This window comes from Aethalodelphis obliquidens, unplaced genomic scaffold (assembly GCF_003676395.1).
Source record: "Aethalodelphis obliquidens isolate GAN/ISIS:26980383/991018 unplaced genomic scaffold, ASM367639v1 scaffold125, whole genome shotgun sequence".
Classification (NCBI taxonomy): domain Eukaryota; kingdom Metazoa; phylum Chordata; class Mammalia; order Artiodactyla; family Delphinidae; genus Aethalodelphis; species Aethalodelphis obliquidens.
In genome coordinates, this window is record NW_020838069.1 from 1,170,258 (window position 1) to 1,186,941 (window position 16,684).

Here is a 16,684-nt window from a genome sequence, read left to right on the forward strand (position 1 = left end):
TCTGCATGCCGCAACTAAGAGCCCTCATGCCACAACAAAAAGATCCTGCATGCCACAACGAAAAAACATGCCACAACGAACATCCCACGTGCCACAAATACGACCTGGCACAGCCAAAATAAATAAATAAATAGTTTTAAAAAATGTTTTGTTTTTCTGAAAGGAATTCAGGCTTCGTATTTCTTCTACTTTAAATTTATGGCCATCAATTTATGACCATGTCTAGCACCACAGAGCTTCCCTTTCTGTTTGACTCTAAGGACAAAGAAAAGCTCTTTGTACTTAAATAACCTCCTTTTAATGTCAGTCTTCTCTCAAGAAAGTTAATATAGTGGGCAACTTAATACTGAATATATTTTAAAAACTAGGAATGTAGTAGGTAGCGGGGGTGGGGGAGGGAAGGATTGGGAGTTTGGGATAGCAGAGGCAAACTATCATATATAGAACAGATAAACAAGGTCTTATTGTACAGCACAGGGCACTATATTCAATATCCTGTGATAAACCATAATGGAAAAGAATATGAAAAAGAACATATATATATATATATATATATGTATAACTGGGTCACTTGGCTGTACAGAAGAAATTAACACAACATTGTAAATAAACTATACTTCAAAAACATTTTTAAAAAATTAAAAAGGAATGTAGTAGGCAAGACAACATCTGAAAGATCAAGACTAAAAAAGAAAAAGAAAATATAGAGCAGAAATATGCTTTTATCTGCAAGATATAATAAACTATTTTTTTTCTGAACCTCATAATTATGGGCAAAATGAGCTATACAAGAACACTGTTGCAAAACTGCAAAATTTTCTTAATCCAAAGCTGCCCAGGAAACTATGTTCTATTTCACCACTATCAACAAAAATAAATTATTCTCCATTCCCGCTCCCACAAACAGATCAGCACCACTTTAAAACTATTCATTTTTTAGTCCTCCTTCAGGATAAGGCAACTCCCTGCCCCAGGGAGTTTTCTGAGACTCCATTCTCTTGAAACAAGAGTTCGATGTACACCTCTGCGACTCCTACGGCACCCTGTGCCAACTCTAAGGCAGCAATAAATCACTGTACTGTCATCTATTTTGTCATCTGTCACCACCACCAAACCATTCTCTCTTAACTCCATCTAGGATCCAAGGCATTTCCTGGCACACGGCAGTACTCAAAATGAGGTTTGTTAGAATGAATTAAAATAATTCCAGGAAGAGGACCACAGTGAGTAAAAGCACAACGATATGAAAATAAAATATGAAAGCACAGTGGCAGTGCTTAGGGCAGAAAGTGGGGGCAGGAAGCAATTGCGGAAGGCTTATCTCAGGGTTCCTAGAGGTGCCCACTGTGGCAGTGGACTCTAGCTAGCAATGTCAATCGGCTCCTGCCCTGGCTCCTCTTCACCCTGGGATTGCCTCTGACCACAGATGGGATACCAAGAAGGTGCCAGACTTTCTAGCCTGGGTCAGTGGGTATCTGGTTTAGGAGAGGGGTCAACAGTGCCAAGTGCCCCAGAAGAGTTGGACATTAGGGCCATTCCCTGGACTCTGAGAGATCCGTGGCATCCTCTGCAGCCCCCACAGGACTGAAAGGAAGAAGTTCAATCTCCAGTCAGATGTAGACTTTTGATATTTTGTTTCCCCTTGATGTCTACATAAAATCATGGTACTGTTTTTGTGTTTGAAATATTTTCTTAGAAGTAAACATGTAAAATATACCACATTTCTATAGCTCTGATTTGGCGTTTCTTTTTAAATAAACTGGGAACCTGAAAAAGTGGAAGTGCCCAGAACTCTCTCAACCTCTGTAAAGCCCTGGCCTACAAGGTGTGGAGACTTGTATGTCACTTGAAGGAAGAAACTTCAAGTTTCCTCATGAAGACATGCCCACTGCCAACCCTGTGGGATATGCCGACGTAGGTGAAGGGCTTGGGCTTGACTCACCTACCGCCCAGCCTTGAAAGTTCTGGAAATAGCAAAAGCTCTGACTCTTCTTGATAAACAATCAGAGGTCGTTCCTGAAGTCTGGTGTCCACCAAGGCCTGCTGTAAAAACCGTGGACTGAGAGGGCTATGGACGATGGTGTCTGTCTCCACTATTCCTTTCCTAATAGAGTCCCAATCTTGTTCAGGCAGCCAAACCTCAAGGGAATGTGAAATTCCATTCTAGCTCAGGGAGAATCTTGAACAGTACCTCAGTTCTTACGAGCTTATTTAGGAAAAAGCATGTGACTCTCTTCTTCCCAATGAGATGAGGAGAAGTTGGCCAGGGATTCTCTGGGAAAAGATACCTTGCTCTTAACACGAGAGAGGGGTACCTCCTCTTCCTCAGGATATTATTCTGTCTGCACGTGATATCGGAGACTACTGCAGCCACCTTGTAACTCTAAAAGATACTTGCCTAAGACAAGGCCAACATGCTGAGCATACAGAACAGGAAATAAAAATCAGGGCCCATGAGGCTGTCACTAAAGTACTGGATATCCTGTTATGTAACAAAAATAAATTTCCCTTTATGCTTTAAGCCAGTCACATTAGGATGTTCTGTCACTTGCAGTCAAAACCATCATAAATGAAAGGACAGAAATAGTTGCATCAAAATCCCCAGATCTCCAGTTAATACACTTTGCACATAAAGAGGTCACTAACTGTTTTCTGATGACAATAAGGAAACTTCCAACAAATGAAGAACAAGCTCTTTTCACTAATGACAAAGGGCATATTCTCCATAAGCCCCAAAATGAAAAATGTTGCTCTATAATCTTTAAAGTGTCCCTGAAGTCAGAGAATGTGAATTACGTCTGGTCCATAGCGCTGGTACCAAGATACTAAAAAAGAACCTGACCAACAGAAAATTCATTCTCTCATACGTAGAAATGAACCTGTCCAAATATCCAAATAATTAGTTTAGAACTGATTCTACTATGCTTCAACAGGAGGCAGACCATAAAAGAAATTGATACTCTTGCCACTTCAGGACCTTACTGCTCATTATTTTTTTTTTTACAAACGGATCTAAATACCATGTAGTCAATAAATCATATTTCCCAGAGTGTAATTAATTCTCAAAGATTTTGCAGACTGTGCTCTGCAAATACATTGACCTGATTTCAAGTAGTTTATGCCATTCAAGATGTCAATAGCTTCTGCAGTCTTTTCTAGACTTAAGAAACTACTAGCATAAAGAAAAACTTGTGGGGACTTCCCTGGTGGTCCAGTGGTAAAGAATACGCCTTCCAACGCAGGGGACATGGGTTCAACCCCTGGCTGGGGAACTAAGGTCCCACATGCTGCAGGGGAACTAAGCCCATGCACCACAACTACTGGGTTCGCGCGCCTCAACCAGAGAGGCTGTGTGCCGCAAACTACAGAGCCCAGGCACTCTGAAACCCACGCGCCACAACTAGAGAGAGAAAACCCACACGCCACAACTAGAGAGAAGCCGACGCACCACAACTGGAGAGAAGCCCACGGGCTGCAACGAAAAGATCCCACATGCTGCAATAAGACCTGACGCAGCCAAAAAAAATAAAGAAGGGACTTCCCTGGTGGGGCAGTGGTTAAGAATCTGCCAGCGAATGCAGGGGACATGGGTTCAAGCCGTGGTCCAGGAAGATCCCACATGCCGCGGAGCCACTAAGCCCATGCGCCACAACTCTGAGCCTGCGCTCTAGAGCCCACGAGCCACAACTACTGAGCCCGCGCACCTAGAGCCTGTGCTCCACAACAAGAGAAGCCAATGCAATGAAAAGCCTGTGCACTACAACAGAGTAGCCCCTGCTCGCCGCAACTAGAGAAAGTCCACACGCAGCAACAAGACCCAACGCAGCCAAAAATAAATAAAAATTTTAAAAAATTTTCGAAATAAAAAAAATATATAAAAACAAAAATATATAAAAAAAGAAAAACTTGTGAATTCTTTAAAAGCTACAAAGTATCAAAAATATCACATAACAGCAATCATGAGGGACTCTGGTTTCACTGCCATGGGTTTCACTGTTAGTTTTTTCTTTTTTTTTTTTTTTTTGTTTTTGCGGTACGCAGGCCTCTCACCGTTGTGGCCTCTCCCGTTGCGGAGCACAGGCTCCGGACGCGCAGGCCCAGCGGCCATGGCCCACGGGCCCAGCCGCTGCGCGGCATGTGGGATCTTCCCGGACCGGGTCACGAACCCGTGAACCCTGCAACGGCAGGCGGACTCTCAACCACTGCACCACCAGGGAAGCCCTCACTGTTAGTTTTTAAACTAAAAACAAACCAAAAAAAAAACTCCCTACCAGAATGTGTTTTTGGTTTGGTTTGGTTTTGTAAACAAAACTCCAAAGGTTTTCCCTGGGGAAAACTTTATAAATGGTACTCTTTTTCCCTATGTGGCATCTTAGATCTGCATCACTACAGAAATCATGGCCAAGTTTCACTTTTCTGTGTAGATGTGTTCCCATGTAAATATGTTTCCAAGTTACCTGTCTTGTCTACTTCCCAGGTAACATAAAGAATTCTCTCTGGAAAGGTGGAACTCCTACAGATACAGACCTCTATGCTGGCAAGCATTGGTTTCCTGGGTGTCAAGGAAAGGAATGAAGAATAGTGCTTGAAAATTACAAATTAGCCACTTTTTTCCCCCTATTTTTTGGCCATGCTGCGTGGCATGCGGGATCTTAGTTCCCCAACCAGGGATCGAACCCGTGCCCCCTGCAGTGGAAGAGTGGTGTCTTAACCACTGGAAGTCCCAGGGAGTCCCACAAAATAGCCACTTTAATTTCACTTCTCAGACCAGGGAAGTCCCACAAAAGAGCCACTTTAATTCCACTACTCAGACAGACCCAGGAACCATACAGTGTGGAGGAACTTGTGAGCTGCTATCCCAGTTTCTAAGACCAGCAGAAAGCTGGCATTTATTAAAAGCATCTCCAGGACACAAAGAGGTTCCCACTTTCCCCAGTCATCCCAATGGCCCTTTTCTGTGACTGACAAACATGCAGAAGTGAAAAGCAATTGCAATTAGTATTTAATTCCTACAGCCTAATTCTTTGACATGAAAATCTGAAGTGGCATTTGCCCGGATTCAGGGTTGAAGGGAAATGTACTATTTTCCTTCCTCTCTCTACACCTTTTTGTCCTTGGCATAAATAGGGTATTTCTCATTTTGGGGGCATTACGGAGTACTGAAAGGAAGTAATTACAAGGAGTTACATTCTTAGGGTTTTGACAAGAATCCTTAGGAAACTGTCTTAATCCGTCTGGGCTACTGTAATAGAATACCATAGAGTAGGTGGCCTATAAACAACAGAAATTTGTTTCTCACTGTTCCAGAGGCTGGGAAGTTCAACACCAAGGCAATGGCAGGTTTGATGTTCGATGAGTAACTGTGTCCTCACATGGTAGAAGGGATGAAAGGGCTCTCTGGGGCCTCTTTTATAAGGGCACTAATTCCATTCATGAGGGCTCCACCCTCATGACCTAATCAGCCCCAAAGGTCCCACTTCCAAACACCATCACATTGGAAATTAGGTTTCAACATATGAATTTGTGAGGGACACAAACATTCAGTCTAGAGCAGAAATCAGAATCAGTGTTTTAAGTGCTGCTCCAAGAGTACCTGTTCACTCTTTTTCTGATGAGACTTCACCATTTCTGCCATGACTAGATAGAATACCTGGTGAGGAAATCTTGTTTTTGTGAAAAGGAAACTGCCCTTTTCTATGGAAATAGTTTGTAGCATTGTGTGTATTGGATTGAAAATTATTTTACTTTAAAATATTTAAAAATAAGAAAATTCCCATTGTGGAAACATGATACATTTCAGTATTTAATAGTAAAGCTCCTATCTGATTAACACAACCTTGAATAATGGAAATTAATCAAGAATATTATTTAATATTATGCATTAGAGTAGACAAGACCACTGTGTTCTGACTACCATGTCTATTCTTACTGGGTTGTTTGCACTGGGGTCTGAATCAGGTTCTAGGGGAGGCAGGAAAAGTATAGCACCAAGCTAGGATTTGGAACGTTTGGCAAAATCATGTGGTGATTAAAATTGTATGACCCAGGACTTCCCTAGTGGTGCAGTGGTTGAGAATCCACCTGCCAATGCAGGGGACACGGGTTCGAGCCCTTGGCCGGGAAGAGCCCACATGCCACGGAGCAACTAAGCCTGCAGGCCTAGAGCCCATGTTGCACAAGAGAAGCCACCGCAATGAGAAGCCCGCACACCGCAACGAAGAGTAGCTCCTACTCGCCACAACTAGAGAAAGCCCACGTGCAGCAACAAAGACCCAACGCAGCCATATATAAATAAATTTATTTATTTATTTAAAAAAAAAAAAGACTGTGCCCAAATGAAAGGACCACTGGCTTAGCTTGTGGGGTTTTCAGTAATAGCTGCATTTTATTCAACACTGTCACCAGCCTCAGGAGCAGAGCAGAGGTCTAAATACCTGAGGAAAAGGAGCAGCAAACATTCTTCACAAATGTGGATGCTGGAGTAAGAGGGGCTTAAGTAGCAGCAATTCCCTCCATATATCCTGGTGACTGATGTTCAGAGAGGAAATAATGTAGTTTGTTTGAATCAGTTATTTTAGATCATTGGAAGTTTATATTAAAATGGTTAAAATTTTGTCAGCTTATGAATGGACTGCTCCCCCAGAGGTCATGGAGTTCCACTGCTCTGCCTATGAATTTGTATACCACCAGCTACAGAAGTCTATATTTGTTTGTCCTTCATTTTCTTTAAAAAACTTGGTTCCACATTTCACTGCATAAAATGGGAAGGAGGCTATTTTTAAGAAGAACTTGCTGAGATTCTGAAATTGAATTTTTTCCACTGGTGTACAGCAAGAAATGAAAATAAATTTGCACTTTAAAGACACTAGTTAACAAAAGTTAGGTTGACTTTCTGGTTATAGTTACTAACTCCTTGAACATATAATTGAACTCCGAAATGAATCATGTTCTAATTCAAGTAAAATAAAGTTTCTGATATTGCTGAAATTTATATATTAATTTGTTTTCCTTTTTCAAAGCAAAAGCTGTTGGTTAGGTAAAATGACTGTCAGGTGTTATTATGGCTTATAAATTAATAAATGGGATATTTAATTCGTAAAAAAATTAAAATGGGTGAATTGTGGTATATTCATACAGTGGAATACTACAGAAAAATGAAAAAGAACCAACTACTGCTAAACACAACACAGATGAATCTCACGGGTGTGATGTAGCAAGAAAGAATCTAGACACAAAAGAGGCCATGTGGTGTGATTCTATTTATATGAAATTCAAAATTATGAAGACCACAACAGTGGTTTCTCTGGGAAAATACTAATTGAGAAGGGGCACGAAGGTAGAGGTGACAAAGATGAGTACTATACATATCCACTGAGCTGTGTATAGCTTTACTATAAGTCAGGACTTAATAAAAAGGAAAAAAAAATCAATAGTAGTCTCCTATACTAGCAAAAAACAATTACAAAATGAAAACTGTTTAAATATATCCCATTTACAACGGCAACCAAAACTATATAAAGTACATATGAATCTTTAAAAATTATGACAAATAAAACTTGACTGAAGGACCTAAAAGAAGACATAAATACACCATATTCATGTGGGGGGGGCTCGATATTGAAACGTAATGCAATTTCAATAAAAATTCCAAGAGAGTTTTCTGACAAACTTGACAAGCTGACTTTATATTCATATGGAGGAGTAAAGACCAAGTAATGTAGCTAGACAGCAATGTCAAAGAGAAATGAAAGGGACTTCCCTGGTAGTCCAGTGGTAAAGAATCCGCCTTCCAATGCAGGGGACACAGGTTCAATCTCTGGTGAGGGAACTAAGATCCCACATGCCGCGAGGCAACTAAGCCCGTGCGTCACAACTACTGAACTCACGTGCCTCAACAAGAGAGCCCACGTGCCACAACTAAAGAGTAAACCTGCACGCCACAACTAGAGAAAAGCCCGGAGCCACAACGAAGAGCCCACGAGCTCTCAATGAAAGATCCTGGTGTCGCAACTAAGACCCGAGGCAGCCAAAAAAATAAATAAATATTTTTTAAAAATGTTGAAACTTATTTTTTAAAAAAACTTAAAAAAAAAAAAGAGTGGGGCTTCCCTGGTGGTGCAGTGGTTGGGAGTCTGCCTGCTAATGCAGGGGACACGGGTTCGAGCCCTGGTCTGGGAGGATCCCACATGCCACAGAGCGACTGGGCCCGTGAGCCACAACTACTGAGCCTGCGCATCTGGAGCTTGTGCTCCGCAACGGGAGAAGCCGCGATAGTGAGAGGCCCGTGCACCGCGATGAAGAGTGGCCCCCGCTTGCCACAACTAGAGAAAGCCCTCGCACAGAAACGAAGACCCAACACAACAAAAATATATAAATAAACTAATAAACTCCTACCCCCAACATCTTCTTTAAAAAAAAAAAAGTTAAATTCTTACCTTCTGTGATAAGATGTATAGGTTAGTTCTAAAATGGATAAATCTATAAATAGTAATATGATATTAATTTAAAAAAAGAGTAATGAAAGATGACTTGCCCTCCCCAATAGCAAAGCTCTTTATGAAATTATAGCAATTAAGAAAGAGTAGGGCTTCCCTGGTGGTGCAGTGGTTGAGAGTCCGCCTGCCGATGCACGGGACACGGGTTCATGCCCCAGTCCAGGAAGATCCCACATGCCGCGGAGTGGCTAGGCCCGTGAGCCATGGCCGCTGAGCCTGTGCGTCCGGAGCCTGTGCTCCGCAATGGGAGAGGCCACAACAGTGAGAGGCCCACGTAACGCAAAAAAAAAAAAAAAAAGAGTATATTTTGCAAAGAGAACCAAAGAGATCTTAGGAACACACATGGGAGTGTGTGTGTGTGTGTGCCTGAAGTAATATTTAATTTAAATAATATTAAATATTTAAATACCCATTATTCAATTGAAAAAGATGATCTATGTCATAAACAGGCTACATACAGATAAAATTCTATCCCTACCTCCAACAATAATCCAAAATAAATTCCCAACATATAAATGTGCAAAATAAAACTTGAAGGCAATAAATACAAAATTTAAATGCCTTTTGACAATAGATTAAGTAAAATTCCATAAGACATAAAACACACAAACCACAACAGGAAACACTGATAAGATGCCATTAAATATTTTTTTAATTTTAAAAGCTTTTATTGAAGTATAATCTACAAACCATAAAATTCACTTAAGTGTACAATGCAATTATTTTTAGTAAATTTACAGAGTTGTACAACAATTCCCACAACCCAATTTTAAAATATTTCTATCACTCCAAAAGATCCCTCATACCCACTTGCAATCCCCCCTTCCTACCACCAGCCACAATAAAATTATTTTCTGTATAAGAGAATCATAAGTGAAGATAAAAGTCAGACAAAGAAATGATATTTGCAATATTTATAATTAGCAATATTAGTAAACAATATATGAAGAACTCCTATAAATAAAAGTGGGGAAAAAAAAGAAAATGGAAAAAAAGAAAACACTCAGATGGCTAATAAACATGTGATAAGATGCCCCCCTTCACAAATACCAGAGGAATGCAAATTTAAACAGGAAACCATTTCAGTTCTGTAAGATCAGCAAAAAATACAAAGTGTGAACATACCAAGCACTGGCAAACCGGGGAGAAATGGCTCCTCTCCTATTCTGATTATGATAACACAAAACCAAAGATCTGTACTCTCCACAACCCAGCACGTACCCAAGATGGCAGGTTCAAGGATGTTCACTGCAGCATTGTTATAACAGAAAAATGGGAAACGATTTAAATGTTCATCAATGGGCAAATGGATAAATGAATGGGTATATTCATAAACTGTATAGTACTGAATTAATAATCTACATATGTCAACATGAATACATTTCAAAACAAATTGGAAAAGCATGTTTGGAAATATTTCTAGTATGCCATCACTGTAAATTTTTAATACATAAAACAGTATTATACATGAATTTATGGACACACATATGTATTAACGACAACAATGATATGGAATGGAAGAATGTGCATCAACTTTACAGGAGGAAAGGAAAGGAGGGGACTGGTATCTAGGAAGAAAAGGGAACTTCAGCTCTTTTAATAATTTTTAATTTCTTTTTAAAAAGTCTGAAACAAATATGGTAAAATGTTAACATTTTTTAATCTATGTGCCCAGTACACTAGTATTGTATTATTCCCTGAACTTATATTTCATTAAATAAAACAAAAAGCCTTCACAGTGCTAAAAGCCTGATGTCAATACACAGCACATGACAGGAGAAGAACATACTAGCAATGGTTCCCAAAGTGGAGTATGAATACCATCACAGTCCCCTGGAAATGGGAAAAAAATATTAGAACTCCTTGATTTGTTTTCTTCACTTGGCCTTCAAGCACCACACTCCCCTCATCTTCCTGTTACTCAATCTACTTTGCTGGTTCTTTCTCTTCTTCCCAGCCTAACGCTGGAGGCCTTGGGGCTCAGTCCTTGGTTCTCTGTTGTCTAGCTACACTTTCAGTTCAGTCCTCTTTCTTGAACACCAAATTCATATATCCAACTGCCTATTTGATCTAGGAAGTTTAAATTTAACACTGCTGACAGAACTCATTTCCCCCCACCCCCAAAAAACCTCTCCACCTGCAGTCTTACCCATCCCCAGCTCCATTTTCACAGCTGTTCTCACAAAAATCCTGACAGGCATTCTTGATTCCTCTTTTTCTCTCAAACCCCATGATATCAGTAGGGTGTCATGTAATCCTACCGAGTCTATCTTCAGAACAAGTCCAGATCCAACTACTTCTTACCATCTCTAATGCTACCACCTGGTGTGATCACCAACTGGTATCCAGCTTCTATCATGGCCTTCCTGCAATCTGTTCTCAACACAGCAGTCAGTGACTCTGTTAAACTGACAGTCAGAGCATTTGACTTCTCTGTTCAAAATCCTGCAATGGCTCCCATCTCACCCAACACCTTGCCATAACCTATAAGATCTGCATTCCTCCCCACCCCCATTTTCTCTCTTATCTGATTCCTACCCCTTTCCCCTTTGCTTATTACCTCACTCTGAGTCATACTGGCTAGACATACAGGAATATTCCTACTTTAGGGTCTTTGCACCAGCCATTCCTTCTGTCTGGACCATTCTTCCCCCAGATATCCAAGTGGCTAACTCCCTTACGTCCTTCAAAAATCTTGGCTCAGGACTTCCCTCGTAGTGCAGTGGTTAAGAATCCACCTACCAATTCAGGGGACAGGGTTTCGAGCCCTGGTCCGGGAAGATCCCACATGCTGTGAAGCAACTAAGCCCATGCACCACAACTACTGAGCCTGAGCTCTAGAGCCCGCAAGCCACAACTGCTGAGCCCACGTGCCACAACTACTGAAGCCTGCACGCCTAGAGCCCGTGCTCCACAACAAGAGAAGCCACCGCAATGAGAAGCCTGTGCACCGCAGTGAAGAGTACCCCCACTCACCACTAGAGAAAGCCCGTGCGCAGCAATGAAGACCCAACGCAGCCAAAACAAAAGTCTGTGCCCAAATGTCTCTCTCAATTAGGTCTACCCTAACCTCCCTAAGTTTAAACTGCAAACCCGCCTGGATGTTCCATCCCCCTTAATCTGCTCTACTTTTTCTTTTTTTCATGGCACTTATCCCCTTCTGACATGTTATATATTTTATTTATTGATAATGTCTGTGGTTTATTATTATTATGATGTCAACTCCATGAAGGAAAGGCTCTTTGTTTTTTCACTATATTTTATCCAAACTGCCTGGAGCAGTGTCTGGCATGTGGCAGCCACACAATAAAAACAGCTGAATAAATGAATGTATGTATATGATTATATAACAGATGTGTACAGCAGAGTAAGTATACAACATATGAAAAATGTTTATGACAGGACAAGGTCTTTTTTTTTTTTTTTTTTTTTTACTATTAGAATTGTAAATCAGAAAAGTTTACAGACTTCTAACCTAGGGCTACCAAACCCAGAACAAAGAGTTAACGTGCCTTTACAGAGAAGTATGTTGACCAAAGGATAGAATTCCAAACCAAAGAAATAAAAAGAACGCAAAATTCTGTGTTTTGACTCGAAAAAGAGTTGATATATGAAAGAAAAAGATGTTTAAATGTACCTGGATAAGAATGACAACAACAGAAACTAAACTAGATATGGAAGGAAAAAAGAATCATCTTATGAGGGAGGATGATTAGATCATTTTCATTAATGATACAAAAGAGAAACAAGGGGCAAAAAAATCAGGCAAACATACAGATAATCTCAATTATAAAGAATAAACCACATCAAAGAACTTGAACCAAATTTAGGAGATATAAGTAGTTTTGTTTGTTTTAATTCAACAACACAGCAAAGCTAGAAAGTGGCAATGAATAAAAGCACTGGCAAAGAAAGAGAAATTGCAATCAGATATGGTGGTGAATGAGGTCCAAACTATTTTAAGAACTAGGAAAGCACTGTCTTCACAGCAAGAGAAAGACAATACCTGGTCACCTACTTTGTTAATCGGGCAAGCACAGACACACACTCAAAATGCAGACCAGCAGACATGCACTCTAAGGAGCTTGGTTAGAAGTAGAAATTCTGGGACGTCCCTGGCGGTCCAGCGGAAGACTCCGCGCTTCCAATGCAGGGGACAGGGGTTTGATCCCTGATCGGGGAACTAAGATCCCACATGCTGCGTGGTGCGGCCAAAAAAAAGAAAAAAGAATTGGAAATTCTGTTGCCGATGTATTTTTATAGCCTGAGATTAACCACTTGGGTTTGATATACAATCTTTTTGTAAAGAGAAGCATACTTAGTACCTTCACATTGAACAAGGTATATTTGCAAATTTCCTCAAATTTTCATTGAAACTGGTTTAAAAATCCAGTATTTCTACTACCTCTTCTAAAATTAAATATACCCACTTAAGCACTAAAAGCATAATGACAAAGTATCACGCCCTTAAAAAAGCATATGAGGGCTTCCCTGGTGGCACAGTGGTTAAGAATCCTCCTGTCAATGCAGGGGACACAGGTTTGAGACCTGGTCTGGGAAGATCTCACTTGCCGTGGAGCCGCCTAAGCCCAATCACCACAACTACTGAGCCTGCGCTCTAGAACCCGCGATCCACAACTACTGAGCCCGTGTGCCACAACAGTTGTGGCTCGCGGGCTCCAGAGTACATCCTCAGTAGTTGTGGAGTACGGGGCTTAGCGGCTCCGCAACACATGGGATCTTCCCAGACCAGGTCTCAAACCCGTGTCCCCTGCATTGGCAGGAGGATTCTTAACCACTGCGCTACCAGAAAGTCCTACTTAGTCTTTTAAAAGTAATTTAAACTTGATAAGACAGGAATGCTAAGTAAAATGTTGGCAATAATGTATCTTTCATTTGTTTTTTACTCTCCGATACAATCCAAGGGAAAAACAGCAAAATCACTCGTAACTGAAAAGAACACAATGGACTGATAAGTCACTCTAACAGAAAAGAACAACACATAAAGCTCTGGTTGCATAGCTCTGGACTTTATGAAAACTAATTTCTAACTATTTCAGAAATAATAAGCTAATATGGACTCTAACAGGAAAAGATACTGAAATACTCTCAAATTCAAGGACAGAAAAACCCAAAACTACAGCTGAAAACTAACATGAAAGTATGTTTGTTCTCTGAAGCATATAAAATCAAGGGAACCTAATGCTTTCCGAAATTCAGGTCGATTAGTGCTTTTACGTATGAGACTGTAGGTACTGATATAGATTAGGTATATTTATGAGGGTGAAAGAGAACAATCCTCCTTCCTTCACCCCTAAGGACTGTTTCAAGCAGATGCTCACAAACCTCTCCTTTAAGGAAGACAGAAATATAGGCATCGTTCTTGAGGTAAGTATGGCTGCCAACCTGAGCCTGCCCTTCCAATCTACCAGGGACTGGGACATCCCTCACCTAGAAACCAGAAATATGTGCAAAGGCCTAGAGCAATCTGGGAGGTTTGAAAAAAGGAGAAGGGGGAAAAGGCTTAAAGGTATCTATTTTGTTTATCCTCAGAGAAGAGGAAGGATTGTTTAGACATCTTGGTCCTATCCAGGAGCAAGGGACACAGTGGCATCCTCCTCAGGACACCAGGCTGAGAGCAAACATGGAGGAAAGGAAACTTGGCAGGATGCCTGAGATGTGCCAGCCCATCAAGAAACAGCCAGAACAGAATTAATTTAGGACAAAGAGAGAATCTAAGTAAAATCCAGTGAACCCCTTTCCTTCTTTTACTGTATTTCTAAAGATTAGAAACTTGTGCTTCCCCAGACATATATATATATGTATATGTGTATATATATACACTTTCTTTCTTTTTTTTTTTTTTAGTGAAGATCCTTTTGAAAGTGTCTATTTCAACTTGCTCAAAAGAGTGTAAGTAAGGAGGTTTCAGGACAGAATTTTAAGAACACAGGTCCAAAGTGATATAGGGAAATCAAAACTAGAAAACACCAAAAAGGGGAAACAAAGGCACCCCATCCTTCTCACCAGAAACAGTGTCTGCTCACAATTTGTACGGGATTATTCTTTAACAAGAATCCAAAGAAATACCCGTGCTGTGACTAGTCAGTTCAGACAAGCCATACCTGGATCAGGTAAGTCTCTGCCTAGCACAGTTAGAACTGAATACAAACATGGTCATACCTAGAAAGCACACATGTAGAAGGATAGGAGAAATGGTTCAAAAAGGAACACAAAACCAAAGAACACTTAAAATGAGACTGTCTAAAATGCTAATGTATGGAATGGGGAGCTTTCCAGACTTATTATCTCATACTACTGATCCCACTGAAGACCCAAAGCTGAAGACAGAAGCTTCTGCACAACTGAAAGATGCAAAGGAACAGTACAAGGCTTGTTCTAGCAACCTAGGTTCCTGACATGACTGGTAACTCTAGTTCCTTTTCTTTACTACCATCCTATTGCAGCTCAACTAAAAGAGAAGCTGAGCACAGTGGGGGCAAGCTGACAGGGCTGAGGCAGAAGTGAACACACCCTAAGGTGACTGGGAAACTGATGTAGACACCTCCCTACTTGAGATTTCCCCCCACCATAAAATTTTTTTTGAATAAAATCTGCTCTATTTCAGAAGAGAAACAAAAGAAAAATAATTCTTGTCACTCACCCAAATTTCAATTAGCTGTAACTCTGAGTTTATAACTGGAAGTCACTCCAGGTACAAATCTGCTACCTTGTACTAGTGATATTCACATGTGTCCTGTTAAAGAGGTAAAACATGGAAATAAAATCTCCTGTACCTAGGACAGGTGAAGTCAAAGTTCTAGTCACAGCATTGAGCTTTTCAGATTACTTGGGGGCCTCATGTAGATCCCCCACCCCCTGCCATGAAAGATGACTACTAGCTTAAAACAAGAAAATCTCCAGAGTAAGGAATTAGGCAACCATAGAATAGCTCCTGTCTTTCCTGTGACATCTCAATGATACCACACAACTGTTAGAACTCCAAAGGAGTTTTAAATCACCGAATTCTGTACTATTTAAAAGAGGCACACCAAGAGGCAATATACACCTAAAAATCAAAGATGGCTACAATCCAGAGGGCTGCCTTTGGTGGTGAAATCACATACTTAAAGGTCTTGATACTATACTACTCTGCAGATTACCTGAAACTATAATCAAAAACCAAATTCCTCAGACATGGGCACTGTATTGTGTTCAGCTGTAGTTGGGGGATACAATGAAGTGTCCACCACAAAATATAGCACTGCTGAGTTTTGCTATTTTGGGATAATCTGCGGCTACTCCCACAAAGGGGCTGAGACCAACTTAGGTTCTCCTCCAAGGACCATGTTCTTAGTATCCTATGTTCCTAACCTCCTGTGAGACCTCTCCCCTTCAAGGCCCATACAGCATATTTCCTTATATAGTCAGACATTCAGAAAACAATGCAAGGAGATTTCAGAGCACAAATTCAACAGGTAGTCCCTCCACTTAGAACCACATACGATTCGCGGCCACACTATGACATATCTGAACATCTATCCTGTGGGTAAAGATTTTATTAGCAAGTACCCAGAAGCAGATGAGCAACATGCAAAATGACAGTGAATGTGGGGAAAACCTGTAAACAGAAGAGGCAAATGACCTGTTTAATGCCTCACAAAATGCAACAGAGTTTGACTGCTCTGTCAAGACAGATTCTGTCTTCTACCTTCCAGTGAAACACCAGAATTTTAAAAGGTACTTTTAAGCACCTTTAAACATCAGAAAAGAGGGACTTCCTGGTGGTCCAGTGGTTAAGACTCCGAGCTCCCAATGCAAAGGGCCTGGGTTCGATCCGTGGTCAGGGAACTACATCCCACAACTAAGATCCTGCATGCCGCCAACTAAGATCCCGCATGCCGCAACTAAAGATCCCACACGCGGCAACGAAGATCACATGTGCCGCAACTAAGACCCGACAGAGCCTAAATAAATAAATAAATGTATTTTTAAAAATCAGAAAAGAACTTCTATCTACCTCATAAATAACTCATAGTTCTAGATAGAGAAGGGACTAACTTTCACCCACACAACAACTTCCCAACTCAGGAAAGTGTAGAGATATCTCCAAAGAAACGTCACTCCTTAAGAGCATGTTCCAAATCTCTCCACTCTCTCAGCTTCCTTTCCTGACCTTCATGTGATAC

General features: G+C 40.8%; 1 protein-coding gene across 7 annotated transcripts in view; it reads right to left on the reverse strand.

Annotated features, from left to right (window-relative positions):
• The window catches only part of IP6K1 (inositol hexakisphosphate kinase 1), a 72,656-nt gene that overhangs the window by 22,760 nt on the left and 33,212 nt on the right, over window positions 1–16,684 (reverse strand). The window contains exon 1 of one of the 7 annotated variants that reach the window (XM_027098682.1): window positions 15,160–15,231. The exons of the other annotated variants lie outside the window; for them this stretch is intronic. The gene's annotated coding sequence lies outside the window, so the exon portion shown is untranslated. Of the gene's footprint in view, window positions 1–15,159; window positions 15,232–16,684 lie in introns of those variants that run through there. 7 annotated transcript variants of the gene reach the window in all.